Source organism: Tamandua tetradactyla, chromosome 4 (assembly GCF_023851605.1).
Source record: "Tamandua tetradactyla isolate mTamTet1 chromosome 4, mTamTet1.pri, whole genome shotgun sequence".
Lineage (NCBI taxonomy): Eukaryota > Metazoa > Chordata > Mammalia > Pilosa > Myrmecophagidae > Tamandua > Tamandua tetradactyla.
This window is the reverse complement of record NC_135330.1, coordinates 103,857,731-103,874,822: the sequence shown is the minus strand read 5'-3', so window position 1 is coordinate 103,874,822 and position 17,092 is coordinate 103,857,731.

The window sequence follows — 17,092 nt, the reverse complement described above, 5'->3', positions numbered from 1 at the left end:
TTGCAGACGATATGATACTATACGTCGAAAACCTGGAAAAATCCACAACAAAACTACTAGAGCTAATAAATGAGTACAGCAAAGTGGCAGGTTACAAGATCAACATTCAAAAATCTGTAGCATTTCTATACACTAGTAATGAACAAGCTGAGGGGGAAATCAAGAAATGAATCCCATTTACAATTGCAACTAAAAGAATAAAATACCTAGGAATAAATTTAACTAAAGAGACAAAAAACCTATATAAAGAAAACTACAGGGGCGGGCCGCGGTGGCTCAGCGGGCAAGAGTGCTTGCCTGCCGTGCCGGAGGACCCCGGTTCGATTCCCGGCCCCAGCCCATGTAAAAAACAAACAAACAAACAAAATATAATAAAACAAGAAAATGTTTAAAAAATGTTTCCCTTTCTTCCTCCCTTCCTTCCTTCCATCCTTCCTTCCTTCTCTGTCTTTCCTTCCTTTCCTCCCTCTTTCTAAAAAAAAAAAAAAAAAAAAGAAAACTACAAAAAACTGTTAAAAGAAATCACAGAAGACCTAAATAGATGGAAGGGCATACCGTGTTCATGGATTGGAAGACTAAATATAGTTAAGATGTCAATCCTACCTAAATTGATTTACAGATTCAATGCAATACCAATCAAAATCCCAACAACTTATTTTTCAGAAATAGAAAAACCAATAAGCAAATTTATCTGGAAGGGCAGGTTGCCCCGAATTGCTAAAAACATCTTGAGGAAAAAAAATGAAGCTGAGGTCTCGCGCTGCCTGACTTTAAGGCATATTATGAAGCCACAGTGGTCAAAACAGCATGGTATTGGCATAAAGATAGATATATCGACGAATGGAATCGAATAGAGTGCTCAGATATAGACCCTCTCATCTATGGACATTTGATCTTTGATAAGGCAGTCAAGCCAACTCACCTGGGACAGAACAGTCTCTTCAATAAATGGTGCCTAGAGAACTGGATATCCATATGCAAAAGAATGAAAGAAGACCCATCTCTCACACCCTATACAAAAGTTAACTCAAAATGGATCAAAGATCTAAACATTAGGTCTAAGACCATAAAACAGTTAGAGGAAAATGTAGGGAGATATCTTATGGATCTTACAACTGGAGGTGGTTTTATGGACCTTAAACCTAAAGCAAGAGCACTGAAGAAGGAAATAAATAAATGGGAACTCCTCAAAATTAAACACTTTTGTGCATCAAAGAACTTCATCAAGAAAGTAGAAAGACAGCCTTCACAATGGGAGACAATATTTGGAAATGATATATCAGATAAAGGTCTAGTATCCAGAATTTATAAAGAGATTGTTCATCTCAACAACAAAAAGACAGCCAACCCAATTACAAAATGGGAAAAAGACTTGAACAGACACCTCTCAGAAGAGGAAATACGGATGGCCAAGAGGCACTTGAAGAGATGCTCAATGTCCCTGGCCATTAGAGAAATGCAAATCAAAACCACAATGAGATATCATCTCACACCCACCAGAATGGCCATTATCAACAAAACAGAAAATGACAAGTGCTGGAGAGGATGCGGAGAAAGAGGCACACTTATCCACTGTTGGTGGGAATGTCAAAGGGTGCAACCACTGTGGAAGGCAGTTTGGCGGTTCCTCAAAAAGCTGAATATAGAATTGCCATACGACCCAGCAATACCATTGCTAGGTATCTACTCAAAGGACTTAAGGGCAAAGACACAAACGGACATTTGCACACCAATGTTTATAGCAGCATTATTTGCAATTGCAAAGAGATGGAAACAGCCAAAATCTCCATCAACAGAAGAGTGGCTAAACAAACTGTGGTATATACATACGATGGAATATTATGCAGCTTTAAGACAAGATAAACTTATGAACCATGTAATAACATGGATGGACCTAGAGAATATTATGCTGAGTGAATCCAGCCAAAAACTAAAGGACAAATACTGTATGGTCCCACTGATGTGAACGGACATTCGAGAATAAACTTGAAATATGTCATTGGTAACAGAGTTCAGCAGGAGTTAGAAACAGGGTAAGACAATGGGTAATTGAAGCTGAAGGGATACAGACTGTACAACAGGACTAGATACAAAAACTCAAAAATGGACAGCACAATAATACCTAATTGTAAAGTAATCATGTTAAAACACTGAATGAAGCTGCATCTGAGCTATAGGTTTTTGTTTTGTTTTGTGTTGTTTTGTTTTGATTTTACTATTATTACTTTTATTTTTTTCTCTATATTAACATTCTATATCTTTTTCGGTTATGTTGCTAGTTCTTCTAAACCAATGCAAATGTACTAAGAAATGATGATCATGCAGCTATGTGATGATGTTAAGAATTAATGATTGCATGTGTAGAATGGTATGATCTCTAAATGTTGGGTTAATTTCTTTTTTTCCGTTAATTAAAAAAAAAAAAAAAAGAGAAGGGATAATTGGAGATGAAGGGATACAGACTGTACAACGGGACTGGATATAAAAACTCAGAAATGGACAGCACAATACTACCCAATTGTAATGCAATTATGTTAAAACACTGAATGAAGCTGCATGTGAGGTATAGGTTTTTTGTTTTTGTTTTTTTTTGGTTTTTTTTCTTTCTATTATTGTTTTAATTCTTATTCTGTTGTCTTTTTATTTCTTTTTCTAAATCGATGCAAATGTACTAAGAAATGATGAATATGCAACTATGTGATGTTATTAAGAATTACTGATTGTACATGTAGATTGGAATGATTTCTAATTGTTTTGTTAATTCTTTTTTTAATTAATAAAAAAAAGACCATAAAAAAAAAGATAAGCATATATACCGCTTACAGATGAAAGACATAAAATTTTATTTTGATTTACAGAGGGCTGAGACTAAACATGCACACACATGAAAAAATATATTGAATGGACAATATTAAAACACTGTGAAAAAATAGAATGGACTTCAAATATTTTAACTTCTAATATAGAGTGAATTTCACTTTCTATAAACCAAGGAAATTTGGAAAATCATTCCATAAACTGCTCACATACTAAAACATACCAGGCATTTCATGCTATGTGATAGTATTGAGGCGGGTTATCATTTTCAAGTGCTCCACAATAGACCTGCTAGACATGAGGCACAGCACATCTAGAGAATAATTCCCATTTATGCAGTTTCTGGATAGAGACATTGCAGTAGACACATATTTATGGGGCCTCCATGATTCCTACCTGCTGCTACATAGTCTTTTTTTGTTTGTTTGTTTTTGTTTTCACGCTTTTTTTATATCATTTTTTTATTAAAGAAAAAAAGAAATTAACACAACATTTAGAAATCATTCCATTCTACATATGTAATCAGTAATTCTTAACATCATCACATAGATGCATGATCATCATTTCTTAGTACATTTGCATCGATTTAGGAAAAGAACTAGCAAAACAACAGAAAAAGATATAGAATGTTAATATAGAGAAAAAAATAAATATAATAATAATAGTAAAAAAAAAGAAGACACAAACAAACAAACAGACAAACAAACAAAAAAAACCTATAGTTCAGATGCAGCTTCATTCAGTGTTTTAACATGATTACTTTACAATTAGGTATTATTGTGCTGTCCATTTTTGAGTTTTTGTATCTAGTCCTGTTGCACGGTCTGTATCCCTTCAGCTCCAATTACCCATTATCTTACCCTGTTTCTAAGTCCTGTTGGTCTCTGTTACCAATGACATATTCCAAGTTTATTCTCAAATGTCGGTTCACATCAGTGGGGCCATACAGTATTTGTCCTTTAGTTTTTGGCTAGACTCACTCAGCATAATGTTCTCTAGGTCCATCCATGTTATTACATGCTTCATAAGTTTATTCTGTCTTAAAGCTGCATAATATTCCATCGTATGTATAGACCACAGTTTGTTTAGCCACTGATCTGTTGATGGACATTTTGGCTGTTTCCATCTCTTTGGAATTGTAAATAACGCTGCTATAAACATTGGTGTGCAAATGTCCGTTTGTGTCTTTGCCCTTAAGTCCTTTGAGTAGATACCTAGCAATGGTATTGCTGGGTCGTATGGCAATTTCTATATTCAGTTTTTTGAGGAACCGCCAAACTGCCTTCGACAGTGGTTGCACCATTTGACATTCCCACCAACAGTGGATAAGTGTGCCTCTTTCTCCACATCCTCTCCAGCACTTGTCATTTTCTGTTTTGTTGATAATGGCCATTCTGGTGAGTGTGAGATGATATCTCATTGTGGTTTTGATTTGCATTTCTCTAATGGCCAGGGACATTGAGCATCTCTTCATGTGCCTTTTGGCCATTTGTATTTCCTCTTCTGAGAGGTGTCTGTTCAAGTCTTTTTCCCATTTTGTAATTGGGTTGGCTGTCTTTTTGTTGTTGAGTTGGACAATCTCTTTATAAATTCTGGATACTAGACCTTTATCTGATATGTCGTTTCCAAATATTGTCTCCCATTGTGTAGGCTGTCTTTCTACTTTCTTGATGAAGTTCTTTGATGCACAAAAGTGTTTAACTTTGAGGAGCTCCCATTTATTTATTTCTTTCTTCAGTGCTCTTGCTTTAGGTTTAAGGTCCATAAAACCGCCTCCAATTGTAAGTTTCATAAGATATCTCCCAACATTTTCCTCTAACTGTTTTATGGTCTTAGACTTAATGCCTTTGATCCATTTTGAGTTAACTTTTGTATAGGGTGTGAGATACGGGTCTTCTTTCATTCTTTTGCACATGGATATCCAGTTCTCTAGGCACCATTTATTGAAGAGACTGTTCTGTCCCAGGTGAGTTGGCTTGACTGCCTTATCAAAGATCAAATGTCCATAGATGAGAAGGTCTATATCGGAGCACTCTATTCGATTCCATTGGTCAATATATCTATCTTTATGCCAATACCATGCTGTTTTGACCACTGTGGCTTCATAATATGCCTTAAAGTCAGGCAGCGTGAGACCTCCATCTTCGTTTTTTCCTCAAGATACTTTTAGCAATTCAGGGCACCCTGCCCTTCCAGATAAATTTGCTTATTGGTTTTTCTATTTCTGAAAAATAGGTTGTTGGGATTTTGATTGGTATTGCATTGAATCTCTAAATCAATTAGGCAGGATTGACATCTTAACTATATTTAGTCTTCCAGTCCATGAACACGGTATGCCCTTCCATCTATTTAGGTCTTCTGTGATTTCTTTTAGCAGTTTTTTGTAGTTTTCTTTGTATAGGTTTTTTGTCTCTTTAGTTAAATTTATTCCTAGGTATTTTATTCTTTTAGTTGCAATTGTAAATGGGATTCGATTCTTGATTTCCCCCTCAGCTTGTTCATTGCTAGTGTATAGAAATGCTACAGATTTTTGAATGTTGATCTTGTAACCTGCCACTTTGCTGTACTCATTTATTAGCTCTAGTACTTTTGTTGTGGATTTTTCAGGGTTTTCAACATATAGTATCATATCATCTGCAAACAGTGATAGTTTTACTTCTTCCTTTCCAATTTTGATTCCTTGTATTTCTTTTTCTTGTCTAATTGCTCTGGCTACAACCTCCAACACGATGTTGAGTAATAGCAGTGATAATGGACATCCTTGTCTTGTTCCTGATCTTAGGGGGAAAGTTTTCAATTTTTCCCCATTGAGGATGATATTAGCTGTGGGTTTTTCATATATTCCCTCTATCATTTTAAGGAAGTTCCCTTGTATTCCTATCTTTTGAAGTGTTTTCAACAGGAAAGGATGTTGAATCTTGTCGAATGCCTTCTCTGCATCAATTGAGATGATCATGTGATTTTTCTGCTTTGATTGGTTGATATGGTGTATTACATTAATTGATTTTCTTATGTTGAACCATCCTTGCATACCTGGGATGAATCCTACTTCGTCATGATGTATAATTCTTTTAATGTGTTGTTGGATTTGATTTGCTAGAATTTTGTTGAGGATTTTTGCATCTATATTCATTAGAGAGATTGGTCTGTAGTTTTCTTTTTTTGTAATATCTTTGCCTGGTTTTGGTATGAGGGTGATGTTGGCTTCATAGAATGAATTAGGTAGCTTTCCCTCCACTTTGATTTTTTTGAAGAGTTTGAGCAGAGTTGGTACTAATTCTTTCTGGAATGTTTGATAAAATTCACATGTGAAGCCGTCTGGTCCTGAAATTTTCTTTTTAGGAAGCTTTTAAATGACTGATTCAATTTCTTTACTTGTGATTGGTTTGTTGAGGTCATCTATTTCTTCTTGAGTCAAAGTTGGTTGTTCACGTCTTTCCAGGAACCCATCCATTTCCTCTAAATTGTTGTATTTATTAGCATAAAGTTGTTTATAGTATCCTGTTATTACCTCCTTCATTTCTGTGAGGTCAGTGGCTATGTCTCCTCTTCCATTTCTGATCTTATTTATTTGCATCCTCTCTCTTCTTCTTTTTGTCAGTCTTGCTAAGGGCCCATCAATCTTATTGATTTTGACATAGAACCAACTTCTGGTCTTATTGATTTTCTCTATTGTTTTCATGTTTTCAATTTCATTTATTTCTGCTCTAATCTTTGTTATTTCTTTCCTTTTGCTTGCTTTGGGTTTAGTTTGCTGTTCTTTCTCCAGTTCTTCCAAGTGGACACTTAATTCCTGAATTTTTGCCTTTTCTTCTTTTCTGATATAGGCATTTAGGGCAATAAATTTCCCTCTTAGCACTGCCTTTGCTGCATCCCATAGGTTTTGATATGTTGTGTTTTCGTTTTCATTCACCTCGAGGTATTTATTAATTTCTCTTGCAATTTCTTCTTTGACCCACTCGTTGTTTAAGAGTGTGTTGTTGAGCCTCCATGTATTTGTGTATTTTCTGGCACTCCGTCTATTATTGATTTCCAACTTCATTCCTTTATGATCCGAGAAAATGTTGCATATGATTTCAATCTTTTTAAATTTGTTAAGACTTGCTTTGTGACCCAGCATATGGTCTATCTTTGAGAATGATCCATGAGCACTTGAGAAAAAGGTGTATCCTGCTGTTGTGGGATGTAATGTCCTATAAATGTCTGTTAAGTCTAGCTCATTTATAGTAATATTCAGATTCTCTATTTCTTTATTGATCCTCTGTCTAGATGTTCTGTCCATTGATGAGAGTGGGGAATTGAAGTCTCCAACTATTAGGGTATGTGAGTCTATTTCCCTTTTCAGTGTTTACAGTGTATTCCTCACGTATTTTGGGACATTCTGGTTCGGTGCATAAATATTTATGATTGTTATGTCTTCTTGTTTAATTGTTCCTTTTATTAGTAGATAGTGTCCTTCTTTGTCTCTTTTAACTGTTTTACATTTGAAGTCTAATTTGTTGGATATTAGTATAGCCACTCCTGCTCTTTTCTGGTTGTTATTTGCATGAAATATCTTTTCCCAACCTTTCACTTTCAACCTATGTTTATCTTTGGGTCTAAGATGTGTTTCCTGTAGACAGCATATAGAAGGATCCTGTTTTTTAATCCATTCTGCCAGTCTATGTCTTTTGATTGGGGAGTTGAATCCATTAACATTTAGTGTTATTACTGTTTGGATAATATTTTCCTCTAACATTTTGCCTTTTGTATTATATATATCATATCTGATTTTCCTTCTTTCTGCACTCTTCTCCATACCTCTCTCTTCTGTCTTTTCGTATCTGACTCTAGTGCTCCCTTTAGTATTTCTTGCAGAGCTTGTCTCTTGGTCACAAATTCTCTCAGTGACTTTTTGTCTGAGAATGTTTTAATTTCTCCCTCATTTTTGAAGGACAATTTTGCTGGATATAGGAGTCTTGGTTGGCAGTTTTTCTCTTTTAGTAATTTAAATATATCATCCCACTGTCTTCTAGCCTCCATGGTTTCTACTGAGAAATCTACACAGTCTTATTGGGTTTCCCTTGTATGTGACGGATTGTTTTTCTCTTGCTGCTTTCAAGATCCTCTCTTTCTCTTTGACCTATGACATTCTGACTAGTAAGTGTCTTGGAGAATGCCTATTTGGATCTATTCTCTTTGGGGTGCACTGCACTTCTTGGATCTGTAATTTTAGGTCTTTATAAGAGTTGGGAAATTTTCAGTGATAATTTCTTCCATTAGTTTTTCTCCTCCTTTTCCCTTCTCTTCTCCTTCTGGGACACCCACAACACGTATATTTGTGCACTTCATATTGTCATTCATTTCCCTGATCCCCTGTTCAAATTTTTCCATTCTTTTCCCTATAGTTTCTGTTTCTTTTGGAATTCACATGTTCCATCCTCCAATTCACTAATTATAGCTTCTGTCTCTTTAAATCTACCATTGTAGGTATCCATTGTTTTTTCCAGCTTTTCTACTTTGTCCTTCACTCCCATAAGTTCTGTGATTTGTTTTTTCAGTTTTTCTATTTCTTCTTTTTGTTCAGCCCATGTCTTCTTCATGTCCTCCCTCAATTTATCGATTTGGTTTTTGAAGAGGTTTTCCATTTCTGTTCGTATATTCAGCATTAGTTGTCTCAGTTCCTGTATCTGATTTGAACTATTGGTTTGTTCCTTTGACTGGGCCATATTTTCAATTTTCTGAGCGTGATCCGTTATCTTCTGCTGGCGTCTGGGCATTTAATCAGATTTCCCTGGGTGTACGACCCCGCAGGTTGAGAGATTTTTCTGTGAAATCTCTGGGCTCTGTTTTTTTTTATCCTGCCCAGTAGGTGGCGCTCGTGGCAGTCATCTGTCTGCGGGTCCCATCAGTAAAAGATCTGTGGCTCCTTTAACTTTGGAAAACTCTTGCTGTAGGGGGGAGTCGCCAACCAAAGCGACTTGGGGGCGTGCCAATCCGAATCTCCCAGCCGGCCCGGGGATCCGCCCACGGGGAGGGTCGCCGGCCTCTGCGGCTTGGGGCAATGCCTGTCCAAATTTCCCAGCCGGCCCGGGGCGCCAAGCGTGGCGGGGGGGCGCCAGCCGCCACGGCTTGGGGAAGTGTCTATCCACCATTCCCAGCCGGACAGGGAAACCACGTGTTTGGAAGGGACCCCGGTCACCATTCTCGCGGCTTGGGGTTCTCCGATCCAATTCTCCCAGCTGGTCCGGGGGCCACTTGTGGGGGGGCCGCCAGCCGCCTCAGCTTGAGGGGACTGCCTGTCCAATTCTCCCAGCCAGCCCGGGAAGGAGGGAGGGAGGGACTCTGGCCAGCTGCCGCCCCGGCCCGTGGAAGCCCGCGCCCTTCGGCGATCTCACCGGAGCGGGTTCTCCCAGCCAGTCAGCTGTTCCAGAATAGGGTACGCTGTCTTCTTGGTCTCTGTCGTGTCTCCGGGAGCTGTTCTGAATCATTTCTACTTCTCTAGTAGCTGTTCTGGAGGAGGAACTAAGACCCGCACATCTTACTAAGCCACCATCTTCTCCAGAAGTCTACATAGTCTTTTATAACCCACTTCTCTTGAGGTATGGGCAGGACCTGTGAAATTCTTCTAAATATCGAAAATGGCGTAGGTAATGGGTTAGCACTCCCATGATTATGTTCCATAATATACTCCATCTTACTAGTAGACTCCCTGTAGTGGTACTCTCTCCATTGCTGGCATTGAAATCAACAAGTCATCTTGAACCACCATCATAAAAGCTTGAGTTCTGCTTACAGCCATTTCCTACCATAACCCTCTGAAGGGAATATAGCCCAGCCTACTCTGGTTTCAGCATTGTCAAACCTTGGGCATAGCACTTAACTAAGCTGTTCCTGGACTACTGACCTACATAAACTTAGATAATAAGCATGCAATGAAGTTATAAATGTTTTTCAGTAATAATTTGTTCATTACATAGGACCTAACATAACACATATCCCCTGATATACTCTATGCACCCTGCCCTTGAGTTCTTGTTCTGCTCAGTCCTCGCTGCAGAGATTCCCTTTCCTGGTGATAGTAGAACTCCACATGTCAGCCATTGCTAAGATGTTTTTCACTGAAGATACTGTGTTTCCTTCTATATTAATGCAAAAACAGCTTTCTCTACTTTCTTTTAGTTTGGGACCAGAAAATTGAGCAAGACAGAGATTATCATGGTCCTGGATTTCCTTCTGATGAATTTTAAACTGGCCCCTCACTTGTTATTCCCATGTTCCATACAGAAGACTGTAATAATTTAAGTGAGTTGAGAAAGTGGAGAAAATTCTCTTGACTATTTCCTGTTTTAGGGCCAAAGACTGTAGTTAAATTTTTCAGTGGTTGAGCCTTGCCTAAATACGCAATTGGACAAAATGTTATTTCAAGTACTTTGATATGCAATGTCTGCTAAATTTGAGAAGGTGACTTTTTCTTGCCTGTTCTGTTTCATATGACCAATATTTTGGCTGTAGAGGGCTGTCTTCTGGCAAATGTTAGAAAGTTGAAGTTTCGGGATCTATAGCCCAATGATATTGTTTATGGTATAATTCTTACAACTCTAGATTATGTAGTGTAATCACTTCCCCAAAATTTTACCTTTCTCTGGGCCCCATGCATCTTTTGCACCAGGATGCATCTTCATGGATTTTGTTCTCTCACATATTCACCACCTCCTCTCAAGGTATGTTATTCCTGTCCTGGGCACAGTCACTGCTTCTATCCATTAAATTATGCTATTTATTTGAGTGGTATTTAAACAATGAAATTAGATTAGTAAATTTAAGATCAAATGATGGAAATGCTGCATCATGAAATTATCATTCAAAGTAAGATGAAGTGGCTTTACTGATTATTAGACAAGCCAGACATAAGAACAATAACTATTATGAGATGAGGCATATTTCATAGCTATAAAGGGGTTGATTAATAAGACAAAACTATAGCAATTGCATATGACTTCAATAATGGAGCCTTAAGATACATGAAAGAAAAAAAAAACTGAAGTGCTACAAAAAGGAGTGATATCCACAATTATACTTCGAACTTCCAACTTTTTCTCAAAATCAATATAAAGCTAGACAAAAACAAAAAAATAATATATAAGGCTTGAACATCATTTTCAACATATTTAGCCCCATTGGCATCGTAGAAATAAATGATGAACACCGAAAAGGTAACGACCACTGGCCATTTACTCAGGCCTTGCCTCCTGTAGCCAGCCAACAACATTTGTATTTGGCATGTATTTCTTCTGTCTCTTGTTTTAAATTAGATTTTTTATGCTACCATTTATGATATCCATTAACTTGATACTTAATTTGCTATTTTATTAGCATTTAAATAGTCACTATAAGATTTACAATAAGCATTTTTGAATAATCTCATTCTCCCTTAAATATGCTCTGTCACGTCATGTGTTGCACAAGGGCACTTTAATAGCATATTTCTAATCACTCCCTTTCATCCTTTGGGTCCATGTTTTCTTCTGATATATTTAACATATATTATAAATATATGATGACTGCGTGTCTTTGCTATTGCTATGAATGGTTATTTCTTAAAGCAGTCAAAATGAGGAACTTATTAAATATCCCCTCCATTAATTTAAGCTGTACACTCAGTTTATATATATTCAAATGTCTGACATTAAATCATATTCATTTTTCCTGAAAAACTCCTGCACACAATTTATCAAAGATTAGGTATGCCAGAAGTAAGTTATCTCACTTTTTTGCCTATCTCAGAAATTTCAGTTGAGAGGCTTGTGTCACTGAATGTAGAAATATAGGTTGAATTCTTTTTTCTATTATCAGTAAAGTTATCATCCCATCTCTGTTAGGAGTGCATCATCCAACTATTTTGGTTGTCTTCAAAATTTTCTCTGTATTTCACCAGTTTTAGTATACTATTCATCTCTCTTTCTCTCTCTTCCTCTTCCCCTCCCTCTCCCCCGTGTGTGTGTGTGTGTGTGCATGTGTGTATGTCTGTGTGTATATATCATGCTTGTGGTTATATGAGATTTCTGAGCCAGTATTATGTTGTCTATCACTAAATTTATAAACATTTTGACCTATATTCCTTTAAGGGTCTTTATCCCCACTCCTTCCACTCTTTTGGTATCCCACCTATACCTCTATTAAACTGCATGATATTGACAACATGATTCTAGTATGTTCGGTTCTATTTTCCTTAGTCTTAATTTTTCCCCTTGAGTTTTATTTTGAGTAACTTATTTTGACCTAAGTTCACAGTTTATTTTGACAATTGCACTGAGTGTCCTGAGGAAGGCACTTTTCATTTTTGCTCCTGTGTTGCTTTTTGTATTGTTTGTGTATGAATTTCATTTATTTTAATAATGCCATATTTCTGTTGAAACTGCCTATCTATCTTTGCAGTCAGTCTACTTCTTCCTTTGGGAATTTTAACATATATTAATATTATTATTGTAATTATTAAATTCTTTGTTTTATATTTTACTTCCAAATTATTGGTCATATATTAATCTCATTCTATTAGCATGTCCTTGTAGATTGCTCTCTTGCTCCTTGTTTTCCTCAAAATATTTGTTGAAAGCCAGACATGTTGCATAAGATAGTGTACATTGTTTTATTATTTTAGTTTCTTATTAATTTTTTGCTTGAATAGGCTCACACCATACCTTCAACTAGATCTGTATTGTGGGTATTTAAGTGAGTCTTGTCAGAGTTTTGAAGTTTATTTTTGCCATGCTCACCAGAACTAAAATATTTCTGTTCTGGGCAACAGATATACTATCTTCTAATGATACCTTGTTTTTGCCTCCCTGCTTGGCTTGGAATCTATAGACAACTAGTTCTTTCCTGCTAGAACTCTCAGCTCAGTTCCACCTTCATGTTTACTTGGACATTTTCAGTGTGGGGGAGGAGGTGGGGCTAAGGGGGCATTCTCTGATCTTAAGACTGAGCCTATTCTTAGCAATTGTGAACATGGGCTGTGGATCTGTAGTCCATGTGTCCCTGTTCATCTTTTTCAGAGGCAGTTTTGGAGGAACTAGCATGAATTGCATCTCCTGAGGTTAGTGTGTGGTTTTTCCCACTTTTTCCTCCTACAGCTGTAATGTTTTCTTTGCACTAGTGTTCCTTGTTACTCATTTTGGTACTCTTCTCTGAAGATAAGGTTTTCATTCTTGAGGGAAAACAAGGAGTTACGAGAGGGTTTCACTATTAGAGTGTATTTCCTAGCCAATTTCTATGGGATTTCACCTATGCCCATAGGACATAAGTTGTGATGGTTTTCCTTGTTCAGATTAAATGTTAAATCTATAGTGGAACTAAGGTATGTGAGTATGGGTGCATATTAGCAGAAACTGCTGTTCTCCCCCAGACACCAGCACCACAGAAGGTGGGAGGGAGTCTTTTTTGTGGTTTCTCCCTAATCCTGTAACAAAATCCTGTAAAAGGTTCTGGATCTATCTATACACTCTGGCTGTGGCAGCTTCACACTTTTTTGTCTTGACTACACCTTGCTTTAAGAAATTGATTAGTATTCTTGTTTGATGATTTAATAGTGAATCCTATCTGGCAGGGATTACCAGGTGTTCTAGTTTGTTAGCTGCCAGAATGCAATATACCAGAAATGAAACAATAAGCTTCTACTTTACAGTTCTAAGGCTGGGAAATTGTCCCAATTAAAGTAACTCTATAAAAATGTCCAAATTAAGGCACTAACAAGGTTGCCTTCACTCAAGAAAGACCAATGAAGTTCGGGGTTTCTCTCTCAACTGGAAATACACATGCCAAACATCGTGACATCTTCTCAATTCCTCTCCAGGCCTCTTGCTTCATGAAGCTCCTCCAGAGGCATTCTCCTTCTTCATCTCCAAAGGTCACTGGCTGGTGGGTTCTGTTGTTCTCGTGTCTCTATTGCTCTTATTCTCAAGCTTTCTCCAAAATGTTTCCTCTTTTAAAGGATTACAGGAGAGTAATTAAGACCCTACCTGGAATGGGTGGAGTCACATATCCCTCTGTTCAAAAGTTAATATCCACAATTGGGTAAATCACATCTCCCTGGAGATAACCTAGTCAAGTTTCCAACCTATATTACTGAATAGGGATTAGAAGAAATTACTGCTCCCACGAGATTGATTAGGATTAGAACATGCTTTTCTAGGGTACATAGATCCTTTCAAACTGGTACACCAGGGAAGATAACGTTTAGGTCCTGTTTGTTCCTTCGGGCATCTATCTTTCTTTCCAGCTTTCAAGTTTGTTGCTTATCCTGTGATTCCTATTACGTGCCTTGTTGAAGTTAGTTAATTGGCAGTTTGTCCAGTTTTTCTTGTTGTTTTCATTGTTACTGTAAGAATAACAGATATCTTTGCTTCAGCTCCCCACATTTTCAAACTGAGTATCAGTCTTCTATCTAATAGCAGAACTTAGAAAGAATCCAACTGTACATTAGCAGGTAAATAGATAAACATATATGTACACTTTGGGATACTACTCAGCCTTAGAACAATGACTCCTTGGGACTCAGGACAATGTGGATGGATTACCACAAATTGCTTTGAATGAAAGCACATAGTAATTGATTCAATGTATATGAATTCTGAAAAGTAATCCAAAATAACAAAGAAAATTAGAAGTTTCCTGGGACAATGTCAAAACAGAAAAGAAGGGAGGGAGGAATTACAAAGGGACAAGGGAGAATTGTAGGGGTGTTGGGTTTGCACACTAACCTGTGTGTGGCCTGGCTGCATGGGTATATGCATGTGTCAGTACTTAGTGAATTGTACACTTTAAATCTATTCATTTTATAATATATTAATTATACCTCAGTGAAGCAATTAAAAAATAAAAGTAGACATACAGGTATGGAAGGAAAGGTTGAGAAATAAATAGTGTCATTTGATGTGTCAGAGATTTCTGAAAATAATTTCCTGGACACTGGTCCTCTCCACATTATTCAGGTAAAAACCAGAAAGTAACACCACAATGGTTTCTTATTACACAAAGGTGGCTGTTGGGGTGTAAACCCCCTAGGATTATCCTACTGTCTCCTGGAGTTGGTTCAGGGTAGAAACCAAGTCTAGTGGTGAGGAGCACAGTCCAGACAGGCTAACACTTACCAGATAACTGCTCACAGACATGTCAAACAACCCCTCTAGTCTTCTGTTTGTATTTTTACATCTGTGAAATGGAGTTAACAAATTTATTGTTTTTAATTTTTTTGTAATGAAATAAGGTGATGGGTATGTTTAGCCCAGCAGAATCAGAAAATAAGACATCACATTTTCCAGAATCCTTTCATTGCCATCCAACTCCCTCAGACACTGATCTGCTCTAGGCACTGTTTCTCTGAAGACCTCCAACCCCAGACTTTGCTGTATTGTAAGAAAGAATAAAACCAGAGACCCTCTCTCTGCTGATTTAAAACTAACCCATCTCCAACCCTGCATGTCTCAAAGAGGACACCCAGCCTTGGGATCACCAGGTGTTCCCACTCTGTGATATGGACCAATCAAAAAAGATTGGTCATGGAGTTCTTGCTACATTGGGCTATCTTTATTGCATTTTAAAAGGAATTTTATGGAGAACATACATTTTGAGGGTTTTTTGGTATTTTTTTATTAATTAAAAAAATTAACAACAAGCAAAACATTGAGATATCGTTCCATTCTACATATACAATCAGTAATTCTTAATATCATCACATAGTTGCATATTCATCATTTCTTAGTACCTTTGCATCGATTTAGAAAAAGAAATAAAAAGACAACAGAAAAAGAAATAAAATGATAACAGAGAAAAAAAAGATTATACATACCATACCCCTTACCCCTCGCTTTCATTTACCACTAGCATTTCAAACTAAATTTATTTTAACATTTGTTACCCCTATTATTTATCTTTATTCCATATGTTCCACTCTTCTGTTGATATAGTAGATGAAAGGAGCATCAGACATAAGGTTTTCGCATTCACAGGGTCTCATTGTGAAAGCTATATCATTGTTCAATCATCATCAAGAAACATGGCTACTGGAACACAGCTCTACATTTTCAGGCAGTTCCCTCCAGCCTCTCCACTACATCTTGAACAACAAGGTGATATCTACTTAATGCATAAGAATGACCTCCAGGATAACCCCTCAACTCTGTTTGGAATCTGTCAGCCATTGACACCTAGTCTCATTTCACTCTTCCCCCTTTGGTCGAGAAGGTTCTCTCAATCCCTTGATGTTAATTCTCAGCTCATTCTAGGGTTTTTCTCAGTCCCTTGATGCTCAGTCTCAGCTCATTCCAGGATCTCTGTCCCACGTTTCCAGGAAGGTCCACACCCCTGGGAGTCATGTCCCACGCAGAGAGGGGTAGGGTGGTGAGACTGCACATCGTGTTGGCTGGAGAGAGAGGCCACATCTGAGCAAAAAAGAGGCTCTCTTGGGGGTGACTCTTAGGCCTAAATTTTAAGTAGACTTGACCTATCCTTTGTGGGGTTAAGTTTCATATGAACAACGCCCAAGACTGGGGGCTCAGCCTATAGCTTTGGTTGTCCACACTCCTTGTGAGAATATCAAGAATTCAACTTGGGGAAGTTGAATTTCTCCCCGCTCTCACCATTCCCTGAAGGGGGCTTACAAATACTTTTCCATTCACTGATCAAATCACTCTGGGATGCATCAGGGCATCACTCTGGACAAACCAACAAAATCTCACGTCCTATCTGAGATTCCAAGTACTTATGATGTTCAATCAAACTATCTACATAAGTTATATTAGAAAATGCTCTAGTCAAAATATAAATTTTGTAACAAATAAACTTTTTTGCTTTAGTCTCACACATAAGGTGATATTTTAAAATATTAATTACCATCTATTTTCAGCACCCTGAAATAATGGCATTCCTTTGTTCTTCCTCATGCAAAAACATTTTTAAAATTTGTACATTGTACATTTCACTATTATTATACACTCTAGGCCTTCCTAGATTATACCATTTCAATCTTTAACATCTATCTTTTTTTCTGATTTCATTTATGTCCCCAGCTCTCCTCCTTCTATCATTTTCACATGCAGCTTCATTCAGTGTTTTAACATAATTGTATTACAGTTAGGTAGTATTGTGCTGTCCATTTCTGAGTTTTTGTATCTAGTCCTGTTGCACAGTCTGTATCCCTTCAGCTCCAATTACCCACTATCTTACCCTATTTCTATCTCCTGATGGTCTCTGTTACCAATGACATATTCCAAGTTTATTCAAAGTTTATTCACTAATG